The 13,530-nt window shown below is 39.2% G+C and overlaps 1 long non-coding RNA gene across 1 annotated transcript; it reads left to right on the top strand.

Annotated features, from left to right (window-relative positions):
• Positions 1–8,876: 8,876 nt before the first annotated feature.
• On the top strand, positions 8,877–11,338 carry LOC309859052. Its single transcript, XR_014308509.1, has 3 exons — positions 8,877–8,964; positions 9,370–9,475; positions 11,120–11,338. It is a non-coding gene; the product is annotated as an uncharacterized lncRNA (long non-coding RNA).
• The last annotated feature ends 2,192 nt before the right edge of the window (positions 11,339–13,530 follow it).

Below are 13,530 nucleotides of genomic sequence, written 5' to 3'. Positions count from 1 at the left end.
CTCTCCTCTCCTTTGGCAACCACCAGTTTGTTCTGTGTTTGAGTCTGTTTCTGTTCTGTTGTTTTTAGGGTTTTTTTAGATTCCACATATAAGTGAAATCATATGATATCTGTTTTTCTCTCTCTCACTTATCTCATTTAGCATAATACTCTCTAAGTCCACCCATGTTGGCGCAAATGGTAAGATCGCATCCTTTTTTAAGGCTGATATGTATTCCACTGTGTTACCTCTAACACGTCTTTACCCATTCATCTATTGATGGACACTTGGGTTGCTTCTGTATCTTGGTTACTGTGAATAATGCTGCAATGGATATAGGGGTGCAGACACCTTTTTGAATTAGCATTTTCATTTTCTTTGAATAAATACCCAGAAATGGAATAGCTGGATCCTAGGGTAATTCTATTTATTTTTAAGATTTATTTATTTATTTATTTGACAGACAGAGATTACCAGTAGGCAGAGAGAAGGAGAGAGGAGGAAGCAGGCTCCCTGCTGAGCAGAGAGCCCGATGCGGAGCTTGATCCCAGGGCCCTGGGATCATGACCTGAGCCGAAGGCAGAGGTTTTAACCCACTGAGCCACGCAGGCGCCCCGGTAATTCTATTTTTAATGTTTTGAGGAACCCCCATACTATTTTCCATAGTGGCTGCACGAATTTACATTCCCATTATACACTTATTTAACAAATATATATTGAGTATCTACAATATGTCAAATGTTGTTGTAAGTAATTACATAACAGAAGAGACAAATGTTTGTGTTATGTGTCTGGCTCTGGACTGGACATCTTCTACCTATATCATCTTATCCAGCCACGAGCTGTAAGAATTAACTTTCCAAGTGTCTGGTGCACTTCAACCTAGAGAACTGGGAAAAGTTTCTGAGTTACATTAATTTCTTTTATTTTGAGTGGCAAGAGAGACCATGAAATTATCACTAACAATGCCACATCCCTCTACATATGATAAAATTGACTAAGTTCCTTTTCTGGTTCACAGCTCTTCATTGTTAAGCATCCGGGAGGCACCATGAAAACTGCCTCCTAGGCCATGGGCTACATCTAGCTCTGAACGCTTACTGAGTAAGGGACTCATCGTATTTTGCACCCAGGCTGCAGCTTCAAGAAGACCATGAAAGCTGATATGTGCCCGGGTTCTTATAACTAGGATTCTTATAACTAAGATTCTTATTTTTAGGATAACAACCACATGGCACACAACTTTGAACTACTTGATTTGATCTGTAATCTACTGTTGAATCTAGGGACTACTGAAGAGTAGTGAAGAGATAGTTTATCTAACGTTCCTACTTAAATAGTATTTTAAGAAACACACATGACGAAACACAGTTTTACTATGGTAAAAAAGACAACCTAAAATTTACCATCTTAATCATTTTTAAGTATTCAGCAGTGTTAAATATATTCATATTGTTGTGAAACAGATTCCAGAACTTTCTCACCTTGCAAATCTAAAACTTGCCTACTAAACAGTAACTCCCATTTCCTCCCTGAAATAGATTTATAAGGATTTTACATCCAAAGCTTATAGCATGCAATCCTATTCTTGTATAGGTCTCTAAAAGCATAAGAAGAAAATAGTAAAGGCAAAAAACTGCTGTCTGTTTCACTATGAGTCATTTTCTCCAACTGTAAAAATCCGTGGCTGTCAGAGAGCTCCCTGAGTGGCTTTAGGACTTTAACAGATAACTCGGGCCCTCAGCGGTGCCAGGGAGATGGAACACCTTTTGCTTGTTTGTATGATGTGGGAGAACTTCTAAAACAGATTCTAAGAGATAAAACGGCCTCAGAGCTGTGGTCTCAACCCCCACCCCCAACCCTCATATCTCAGATGATAACTGCATGGCCTATACTCAAAAAGTTCCAGTGACAGAAATGTCACCACACCTGAAGTCCATGTTCCTTCACTGTCTTCCCTTTACGAATACAATAGGTTTTAAGAAAATAGCAAAAAACTGCTCTCTTATGTGCCTGAAAGAAAAGTGTTTGGAATTACCTGTCCAGTCTCATTCTGTGTCTCGACTGTTTCAGGCTTTCTTTCTTTCCTCCTAAATGCAATCTGGATGCAGGAGATCTTAAAAGAAAATATGTTAATGAACAGAGTATGTGACAACTGAGACTTCCGCATCAGCACGGTTCACGCTTGCCTTCAACAACCAGCAGTCTAGAGCACAGCCCAAGGAGCAAGGGAGCCTGGAAGCTGGGAGACCTCCTAGGGGGATACATTTGTTTGTTTGGTTCAGTCTTTTGTCTTTCCAAGATCTCTGATGTCATCCTTCCTCCCATTCTTTGTCCATGTGATTCAGGCAGAGCTCACGCAGCCCTGCTTTTATGGGCAAGCCTGTCATCCCAACCTGCTTTCCCAACATCGCATTCCAGGTGATGACGGAAGCCACCGCATGATCCCTTATCTCTGTCTAGGGCTCTAAGAATTGCCTCCTGCCAGACATTGGTGTCCAGGGCAAGATTCAATAACAGGTACTACAGTGTAACTTTCAATCTCAGGGTAACGTGGTCAGAGAGAGTCAAAGTGACTGGTCACAAGTGAAGGTCACCAGCTCAACATGATTGGAAGGATAGCAAGAAAATTAGCTACATTACAAGAAAGAAAAGTGAGATTTTGTTAAGAAACTGCTACTGAGGGGCGCCTGGATGGCTCAGGCGGCTAAAGCCTCTGCCTTCGGCTCAGGTCATGATCTCAGGGTGCTGGGATCGAGCCCCGCATCGGGTTCTCTGCTCAGCAGGGAGCCTGCTTCCTCCTCTCTCTCTGCCTGTCTCTCTGCCTACTTGTGATCTCTGTCTCTGTCAAATAAATAAATAAAATCCTCAAAATTGACTTAAAAAAAAAAAAAACTGCTACTGAATTAAAAAAATGTAAAGGCAGACCTGAACCCAAGAACATTTTTAGATAATTGAGAATCAAGTAAAAGTATTCCTAAACTATATTAAATGGTATATATGTGTCTAAAATATATTGAAACTATGTATTTTTCAACGATTTTATTTATTTATTTGACAGACAGATCACAAGTAGGCAGAGAGGCAGGCGGAGAGAGAGAGGAGGAAGCAGGTTCCCTGCTGAGCAGAAAGCCCTGATGTGGGGCTCTATCCCAGGGCACTGGGATCATGACCTGAGCAACCTGAGCCAAAGGCAGAGGCTTTAGCCCACTGAGCCACCCAGGCGCCCCAAAACTATTTTGTTGACAAAGAGCAAAAGCAGTGCATACTATCTTCATACCAAGTCCTATTTAATGTGTTTTAGTGACACTGGCACATTAATATATCCTATAAAGATAGTTGATTTATCTATCTCCTATTTTAAGAAGTTTTTCTGGACATTTTGAAGTGACCTGTGCCTTTGAGTTGAAGATTAACTTGTTTAGAAGAATTTGTGCTGCCAAAAATACCAAAAGATAACAAAAAATAATAAAGAAATAAGCAGCTCAAACTTTGCTGATCTTTATGATAACCTAATTCTTTCATGGCTGTCTACCTTTCGATGTTTCATTAACTCTATCTTGCACAGGCTACTACAGCAGTAGCTTTCCAATTTTCTGAGTCAGACACATGTAAAAAATATTTTAAACTGAAATCTAGAATTACATATATACATACAACTAAAAAAGTGTTACAAAATAGTTCTTTCCTTTGCCTCCTGCAGTTCACTGATTATTTTCTATTCCATTCCATCTTACTCTGTTTCTCTATTTGTTTTGTTCTAACGTATTCTGTTTAATTTCAAAATGTCAATTATGACTCACAAAGTTGATTTCACAACTTACTAATTGATTTTAACAAATAGTTTGAAAAACACTGGTCTGGTTTAGGATACAGCAAAGAATAAAAACTGGAAGTGTCTTATCTATGTACCAGCTCCGAAAACTTTGCCAATGGACTTCAGATTCACTTTCCTCTCTTCCTTTCCACTCACTCATTTATTCCTTCATTTCATTTATTAGAGGAAGCCTCTACCATGAGTTAAGCATCTGGTCAGTTACTGGGATTATGGTGGTGGGGCAGGATAGATTCCAGAGTTTACCAGATTAACCAACTCTAAGAGAGCTTGAGTCAGAAAAGATTTAGACCCCAAAGGAGGGGCAGTGGGGGAGGGAGGAAGGAGGTGAATGTGCTCTTATATCATGGCCCTAAGGGAGTCATTTACTTAAGAGTTTCTTGGTGGTAACAATGAGAGAAGTTTTCAGAAAGGAGGACACTGTACTTGGTTCTGTTAGTATGATGATGAATAAGTATGGACGGTCTCTTCACTGCTGATGGTCTGTGGAGGTGGGCAACACATAAATTATTATGATACCATGTAATAATGCAATAGGCCAACATAACCATTTGTAGTTGCATGGAATTAACAGAGAGTGAAAAACAGAGAAAATGCAGACTGCATGCAGGGGAGGAAATGACAACAGAGGAGGGCAAAGAGTGGGGGAGCAGCCTGGTGGTTGGGAGACCTTTTCCAGGATAGGAAGAGATTTGAATACTTTTTTTACAGGCTGAGGGAAAGGAACCAATGCAAAGGCCAAGAGAGGGCATGATTAACGTAGTAGGGTGCTGGCGGACTTGGGGGGTGAGAGATCAAGTATGGAGGTGGAGGGAGCCACTGGGGAAAGACAAACGGTGACAGCTTTATGGATAAGATAAACAAATAATAGTCAAGGCCTGCGATATTGTTAAATTTTTTTCTGAGAGCAGAAATATTATTTGATATGGTGGGAATCTTGTCATTAGCTACTTTTCTCATGTTCTCAAATGATACATAGATAGCATATGGTCCTGAAACTACTCAAATTAAAAGTCCTCTTGCCTCGTCCCTTTATTTCATTGATTTTTTAAGTTTGTCAAAATGACATCATCTTTCATTCCATGACCCTTTATTTTCTTAACTTGTGCTTAAAGAATCACATAATATAGATAAGTGAAGACGACAGAAGTATAGAGCTTGATGAATTTTCACAAAGTAAGCAGAACACATCTGTGTGAAACTTGTACGCCTTTTAAAAAACAACATTACCAGCAGCCCAGAAGTTTGTTGTTCTCAGAGATCCCTGACAGTTATTCTCTCTCCATCCAAGGGTAATCATTATCCTGACTTCTAACAAGGAGTACACTTTGAGCAAGAAAATAATCCAAGCTCTCCACAAGTTAAATCCCCATACAAGAAGGGATTCCTTTAAAAGTTGTCCAAATGAGCATTCCATTTTCAACCTGTTCCCAACTGTTTACCCAAAATGTTTCCCTTACTCCTATACTGTTTGCCTAGCTGGAGAAAAAGTAGGGTGAATAAAAGGCCAATCAGAAGGCTTTTTTCTGGAAGACTCCCCTTAGAAACAAACATTTTGAAATAAAATGGGGAGCAGAATTAAAACCAAATATAAACAGCCTACTTACATAATAAGTAACGTCTCTCTGGCTATCTTATGCATCTGATGCATTGGTATCTTTTTAAAAAGCCAAATCATGTTTTTTATATTGCTTACACAAGAAATTTTAGAAAATACAACAAAGTCAAAGCAATCCACAGGTGATCATCCAGCGATGCCACTGTTTGTAACAGGGAAACGGTGGTATCGCCATTAGAAATAGAGCTGATGAGGTATCTTGTTCCCACCACTATAAATAATTCCCTCCCCTTCCTTTATTACCACACCTCTTAAGAACCAAATTAAAGGGTGAAGGGTGAAGAGCCAGAATAAAGGGTGAAGGCCTCCAGGTTTCACTAGGATAGAATGAGGTAACTGTACTTAGAGATCAATGGTGCTACCTAAATATTTTTAAAAACGGGCTTTTAAAAAATGAGCATTTCCATCTGAATGATTCATTTAGCAACTGTGGAAGATCTTATTTTCCAAAGATGGCTACCACAATATACCCTTTCTATCCCACATGCTCCTTGTACAGAGACCTGACACTCCTCCCATCAAGTAGTGTGGCTTAGGTCTCCTCCTCTTGAACCTGGGTGGACCTCTGTGACAGTCTTGATCAATATAATACAGTTGCAAGTGATGATATATGACTTTCAAAGGGAGGTCACACATGGCATGGACTTTTGTTCTGTTATCTCAGGACACGTGCTCTTAGAACCCAGCCACTACGAGAAGAAGCCAAGCAGGATCATGGAAAGGCCGCATGCAGGTGTTCCATCCAACAGCCCCAGCTCAAGCCCCAGTTTCTAGCCACTATCAATTGCTAGACATGTGAGTGGGTCTTTGGGTGATGGTTCCAGCCCCCAGCTGTTGTCACCAGCTGATGCTGTGGGAAGAAAATGGCTATCCCTGCTGAACCCTGTCCCAAACTGTAGCTCATGAGCAAAATAAATGATGGTTGTTGTTTGTTTGTTTTTTAAGATTTTTATTTATTTATTTGACAGAGATCACAAGTAGGCAGAGAGGCAGCAGAGAGAGAGGGAAGCAGGCTCCCTGCTGAGCAGAGAGCCTGATGCGGGGCTCCATCCCAGAACCCTGAGATCATGACCTGAGCCGAAGGCAGAGGCTTTAACCACTGAGCCACCCAGGCGCCCCATGGTTGTTGTTTTAAGCCACTAAGTACAAGTAGCTTGTTTTGCAGCAATAGTTAACCAAAACAGCCACCAATAGTTCACATGCCAGTGGAAATAGAATAAAGAGCCCTCTCTTCTATTTCTGTTCTCAATCCAGGTGCAGTGAGAAGCAACATGGTCAAATGCAGGTAGTATTAGAACCAACAGGATGGGGGCACCTGGGTGGCTCAGTTGGTTAAGTGTCCAACTCTTGAATATGGCTCAGGTCACGATCTCAGGGTCATGGCATCAAGCTCTGCATGGGCTCTACGCTCAGCTGGGAGGCTGCTTGGGATTCTCTCTATCTGCCTCCATGTAATTATCTCTTCCCTCTAATAAAATAAATAAATCTTTTAAAAAAGAACCAACAGGATGACCCAAACTAGGACAAACAGTCCCTAGGAAATTAATTAGAGCCCATTATAATTCAAACAGACACACTAAAAATGCATTTGTGATGTCTGGATTTTTGTTTTTTTGAAGAGGCAGAATAGAGTATTTTAAGCAATTGTAAACAACAACTCTATTATTGTCCTACTGACATGTTAAGAATCACGTTATAGGTATGGGGAATTTAATTATCTAATGCTGGTGTTCTGTGACATTGTGACAAAGGACCTGTTACTGCTTCAAGATTTGCCTACAGTTCCTGAATAATCAGTTTGAGCAAAATGTGGTTACTGACCTCATCAATGCTTTTGTCACAGTAAATCATACGGTGATGAAAAAATTACACAGGACTGAAGTGCTCAATGCAAGTGTAGATGAGTTAACTGGCTGGTTTACAGACGGGCCACTTTCTTTCCTGGGAAGTTACGTGTGACAGTTAAATTAACCTGAAGGGACTTAGAGGTTGGCAAAGATTTGCATACTTTTTCCCCATCCTTTAAGAACTGCCAAGTTCTTTTGAGAGTACAACAGTGCACCTTTATATTAACAATGAAATACATTATTTGGGAGGAAGCAATGAAGAATGAGATTGAAGAAACCAATTTGGGGCTTATCAACCATTTCAATCTATGAAAATACTGCAGCATATAACCTTGAGTGGCACTGCCTTGGTTCCTTATTTTTTTGAAGATTTTATTTTTAAGTAATCTCTATACCCAACTTAAAACCCTGAGATCATGAGTCACATGCTCTACTCACTGAGCCAGCCAGACAGGGGTCCCTGCCTTGGTTCTTTAATGAAGACAAACTATAAACTACTTTTTTTTTTTGTCTTTTTTTTTTTTTAAGTAATCTCTATGCCCAACATGGGGCTCAAACTTATAATCTTGAGATCAAAAGTCTCACGCTACTGAATGAGTCAGCCAGATGCCCCATGTAAACTATTTTTCACTAAGAACAAAAGGCTGTCATATTTCAGGGCACTTGGCTGGCTCAGTTGGAAGTACATGTGATTCTTGATCTTGGGGTTGTGAGTTTGAGCCCTACATTGATTTTAGGGATTATTTAAATAAATAATTTTAAGAAAGATTCTAATTCTCCTTTTATTCCCACTTAAAGTCAAACTACCTATTTCTGACCTTGAAAATGGTAGCTGTCAAGTCCATAGGGGTCTGACATTAGCAAACCAGGATGCCTTCCTTTGGATACCCAAATCAAACAAATGCAAGCGTGTCTACTTGCTCTCTGGCAGCAGGACACCCTCCTTGATCCAGCTGGAAGAAATGAACCTCAAGACCCTCTTTTCCTCTTAATGTTTTTATCATCTTTTCTCTTTTGCTCATAATTCTGAGTGGTTGCTGACTTAAACTACAAACCTGATTCCTAATACATTTTTTTTAATGTATTTATTTGACAGAGAGAAATCACAAGTAGATGGAGAGGCAGGCAGAGAGAGAGGGAAGCAGGCTCCCTGCCGAGCAGAGAGCCCGATGCGGGACTCGATCCCAGGGCCCTGAGATCATGACCTGAGCCGAAGGCAGCGGCTTAACCCACTGAGCCACCCAGGTGCCCCCTTAATACATTTTTTAAAGTTTTAAAATCAGTGCAAACTTTAGGAGAAGGATGGCACCCACTGGCATTGTGGCCTCCCTCCTGCAGTGCCACCCTGCTGTACTGTCAGAGTCTTGGAGGGTTAAAACTCATTAAAGATCACTATCAAACCTCAAATATTGACAGAGCATATGAAGAAAAATGCTCATCACAGTATTGTTTATGATTTTTTAGATGTCAAAAAATGAAAAACTGCCAAGAATCTTGTGTTATGCATAGCTTCTGCATCATGATTCTGAAGAACATTTAGTAACCAGGGAGATCTCATTCTATAGAACAGAACCCCAAACAGTAAGTAGACTGTGATCACAACTATGCAAACAAGAGCTGATGGAAAAGGGAAGGAAACATATTAAAATGCTAACAAAGGCTGCATTACGGAAGTAGAAAAAAGGGTGATTATTTTTTCTTTTCTCATTTTTCTCCACAATCTATGAAGGTGATTACATAATTGCTATTAAAATTATTTAAAACAATCGTTAAGTGCTTGAATCTGGCAAGAGAGAACCGAGATCATTTTAAGCTATAGGCTAAAATGAAGTGACACATAGATATGGAGAAAGTCTTGACGGGGGTCCCTCTTCTGTCATTTTACCCACATTCAAGAGGCACACAGAGGTGACTTTTATCGGTGGACAGACTCTCCTTACAAATAAACTCTACTCCTATCCTTCAAAAGAGTCTTTGCCTGACTTCTCCATCTCACTCCTTCACATCCTCAACCCTTCATACAACCTGGAATTAACATAAGGCATTCTGTTTACAAGTAGGAGTGCAAAATGTTTTACTTTTTAATTTAGAAAACAGCAAATGCACATCAGAAATTGCAAAGCTGTGTTTGAGAAAACAAGATTCCACCAACGTGAAGAGGTATGAAGAATATATGAAGATGTAATACTGTCAGAGGTAAGGCTGATTTTGAGGGGAAAACCTTAAAACTAGTGTAAGACAGCCAGTAAGAAGTGGAAGTGCAATTTGCAAAATAGGTATAGTTGAAACCCAAACTTTATAGACAAGTACTGATATAAACAAAAGTTAGATTATGGACTAAAGTCAGATTAACTTGGATGGGGATGATTGGGAGAAAGGGGGTATTCTGGGTTTCCAAAGTACACTGGGGTTGCACACCTACCGCCTTTTTGTCTTGTTCTTCTGTCATAAGAATGTTATTAAGCTGCAGTTTACATGTGTACTTAGAACACAAATTCAGATTTTAGAGATTACAAGAAGTTCTTACTTTCTCCCCTTATTTAACAAGGGGAGTTTTTTTTCCCCTGCTTACATAAGTTTAGTCTTGAATGATTTTTGTTTTCCTGTTCATTACAAATTTTTGTTTAAAAGAGTATTCAAGGGCACTAGGGTGGCTCAGTCGGTTAAGCATCTGCCTTTGGCTCAGGTCATGATCCTGTGTCCTAGGATTGGCTCCCTGCTCAGTGGGCAGTCTGCTTCTCCCTCTGCCCCTTACCCCACTCTCATGCTCACCCTTCTCTCTCTTTCTCTCTCTCAAATAAATAAATGATGTCTTTTTTTTTTTAAAAAAAGTATTCTAGTTACAAGTAACTATGAACTGATTAATGCAAAATTTATATAAAATGGTGTTTAAAAATGTTCTTTGGGCATTTTACCCTGCATGCCCCTAAAATAATTCCATCAAAAGTTTCTATTCACTTCCCAAATGTGAAAACCAACATTTCTAAAATTCTGGCTGGTATCTCCTGGGCTCACCAATATTATTTCCATATATGTGGAATAAAGACAAAGGACAAATAATCTTCTCTGTGCCTTGCTTGAAGTCAAATTTTTTCTGAAGTATCATTAAAAATTATCATTCTCTTAAGAAATCCATTTTGTAGCCCAACAGTATCCCATGTAGACATGTGTTTGCAGTAGTTTTTTTTTTTTTTTTTTTAACGATTTATTTATTTTCGACAGAGAGAAAGAAAGCACTTGGGGGAGGGGCAGAGGGAAAGAATATCCAGCAGACTCCTCAAGGACTGCAAAGCCCAATGCGGGGCTCAATCTCAGCACCCAGAGATCATGACCTGAGCTGAAATCAAGAGTTGGACAATTAAGGGACTGAGCCGTCCAGGTCCCCCATTCTTAATATGGTTATAAGAAATTCTTCACAAAGTAACCAATTGGGTATAATAAACCCTTTATCCATTCTCATTCCCACAATCATTTCTTTTTCTCTTTATTGATTGAGAAAGAGCATGTGAGCAGGGAAGGTACAGAGGGAGAGAGAATCTTTTTTTTTAAAAGATTTTGTTTATTTATTTGAGAGAGAGAGAACACATAAGCAGGGTTTAGGGGCAGAGGGAGAGGGAGAAGCAGATGCCAAACTGGGGCTCAATCCTAGGACCCCCTAGACCACGACCCAAACTAAAGCAGACACTTTACAGACTAAGCCACCCAGGCGCCCCTCATTTCTCTCTTTGACACAAAAGTATAAGATACTTGTTTGCAAAATATATCTTGTTAATGCTTCTAAAAATTCCTCTTCTCCTTCCTTATGTAAGTAATTCTAATCAATTTTTCCTCATACCTCAGGAGCAACAATCACCCTTCACCCTCATAAAGAACAAAAGACCCATGAATCGGGGGCTTCCAGTTTTTTCCAATGGCAGTTCCCATGATCAGTACTCTAGATGTGATCTACATCAATTATTTAACCAACGACTATTAGAATCTAGTAAGCACATGTTTGTCATTCAACTGTTACACATGATTCAAGTATGAGCCAAATCCTTTGGACACGATTCACACATGGATCAGGTGCTTTATTCACACCTACTTTTAACAGTAATCCTTCCTAATGCTCTAATTTTATGATATAATTTTAGTAGTGGAATTACCCTGGAACAACTCAAAATTATATAATTAATTACATTCAGCTTCATTTCTAATTACTGTTTAATCAGCCTCTCAGCCTGACGCCCCAGCAAAAATCTGGTACACAGAATGGCAGTCATGGGTGGGTGGAGAGGCCTTTCCAGTTTGCTGATTCACACAGACTCACAAAACATATAAATTGTATTTATTTTTGCTAAAAAGTCTCAGGGTTAGTCCAGTGTATGCCATTTCTTTAGACTTGAGGGTTTGGAGAAGTTAAGGGATGGAGAGTGGAAGGAACTCCCTTCAGCAATTCCTAATTATGTTTCCTTTATCACTCATTTTGAAACAGTTTAATTGGTATACTTTTTTTTTTAAGTTCCTGTGGTCATATGCATTTGGTTTATGTTGAATTAAAAAATTAACTAGGTTCTTTACCATAGAGGTTCTTGATCTTTAATATGTTAATATATGTTGTGGATCTCCAAGAGATGGGATATAAAATGTTTCCCAAACTGTTTTGAACAGAGAACACCCTCTCCTTTAAAGAGCAACAACAGCTTTGGGGCACCTGGGTGGCTCAGTGGATTAAAGCCTCTGCCTTCAGCTCCAGTCCTGATCCCAGGGTCCTGGGATTGAGCCCCATGTCAGGCTTTCTGCTCAGTGGGGAGCCTGCTTCCTCCTCCTCTCTCTCTCTGCCTGCCTCTCTGCCTACTTGTGATCTCTATCTGTCAAATAAATAAAATCTTAAAAAAAAAAAAAAAAGAGCAACAACATCTTCATTAAAGTATAATTTACATGCCATGGAAAAATTCATGTGTTTTAAAGGTACAATTAAGTGAGTTTTAGGGAATTTACACACTTGTACAACCACTACTAACAAACCAAGTTCAAAACATTTTTATTACCTCAAAAGCATTCCTTGTTCTCATTTGCCATTACTCTGAATACCCACCTTCAGTCCCAGGTGAATACTAATCTATTTTCTGTCTTTATGGATGTGCCTCTTTTAGAAATTTCATATAAATGGACTCATGCAATATTTGGTTGTTGTGTCTAGCTTCTTTCACTAAGCATAATCTTCTTGAGGTTCATCCATTTTATAGCATCTATCAGTACTTCATTTATTTTATTGACAAATAATATTCTACATGGATATACCTCTTTTTTATCTATTCATGAGTTCATAGGCATTTGGACTGTTTCCACTGTGAACTTTGGCTATTGTGAATAGTGCTACTGAACATTCATGTCCTTGTGTGGACATATGTCTTTATTTCTCTTGGGTGTATGTTTAGGATTGAAGTTGTGAATGATACGGTAAGTTTATGCTTTCCAAAGTAGCTGCACTATTTTGCATTCCCACCTGCAGTATGAGTTCCAATTTCCCCACACCTTCACCAACTAGTCTTCAGAGCGCTGCCTAGTGGCATCTCAGTTCTGGTTTTGATTTGATTTCCTGATAGCCAATAATACTGAGGAGCTTTTCATGTATTTATTGGTCATTCATGTATCTTCTTTGCTGAAATACTTATTGAAATGTTTTGTTCATTTTTTCAATTTTAAAATGGGTTACTTCCTTATTATTGTGTTGCAAGAGTTCCTTGTATTCTGAATACAAGACCTGAAACAAATATGATCTGCAAATATCCTCTCCGTGGCATATATTTTCCTTTTCTTAATGGTGTCTTTTTAAGCACCAATATTTTTAATTTTGATAAAGTTCAACTTACTAAATCTTTTCTTTTATGGCGTCTGCTTTTTGGGTAATATTTATGAAAGTCATGAAGATTTTCTACGTTTCTTCTAAGAGTCTTATCATTTTAGCTCTCACAATTAGGTGAATGATTCATTTGTAGTTAAAATTTTGAGAGTGATGGGAGGTAAGGGTTTAAATACATCTTTTTGCATGTGGATATCCAATTGTCCCAGCACCATTTGTTGAAAAGACTATCCTTTCCCTACTGAATTGCCTTGGCACCTTTGTTGAAAATCAATTGAGCATAAATGTAGGAGTCTTTAATATGTTAATGTATGTTGTGAGTCTCCAACAGGGAGGATATAAAATGCTTCCCAAAATGTTTTTAACAAGGATCCTACCCGCACCCCCCCCCCCAAAGCTCTTTTAA

The sequence above is a fragment of the Mustela nivalis genome, assembly GCF_964662115.1.
Source record: "Mustela nivalis genome assembly, chromosome: 2".
In the NCBI taxonomy this organism is placed as follows: domain Eukaryota; kingdom Metazoa; phylum Chordata; class Mammalia; order Carnivora; family Mustelidae; genus Mustela; species Mustela nivalis.
The sequence above is the reverse complement of the archived record's forward strand: the minus strand, read 5'-3'. Positions and strand labels throughout refer to the sequence as shown.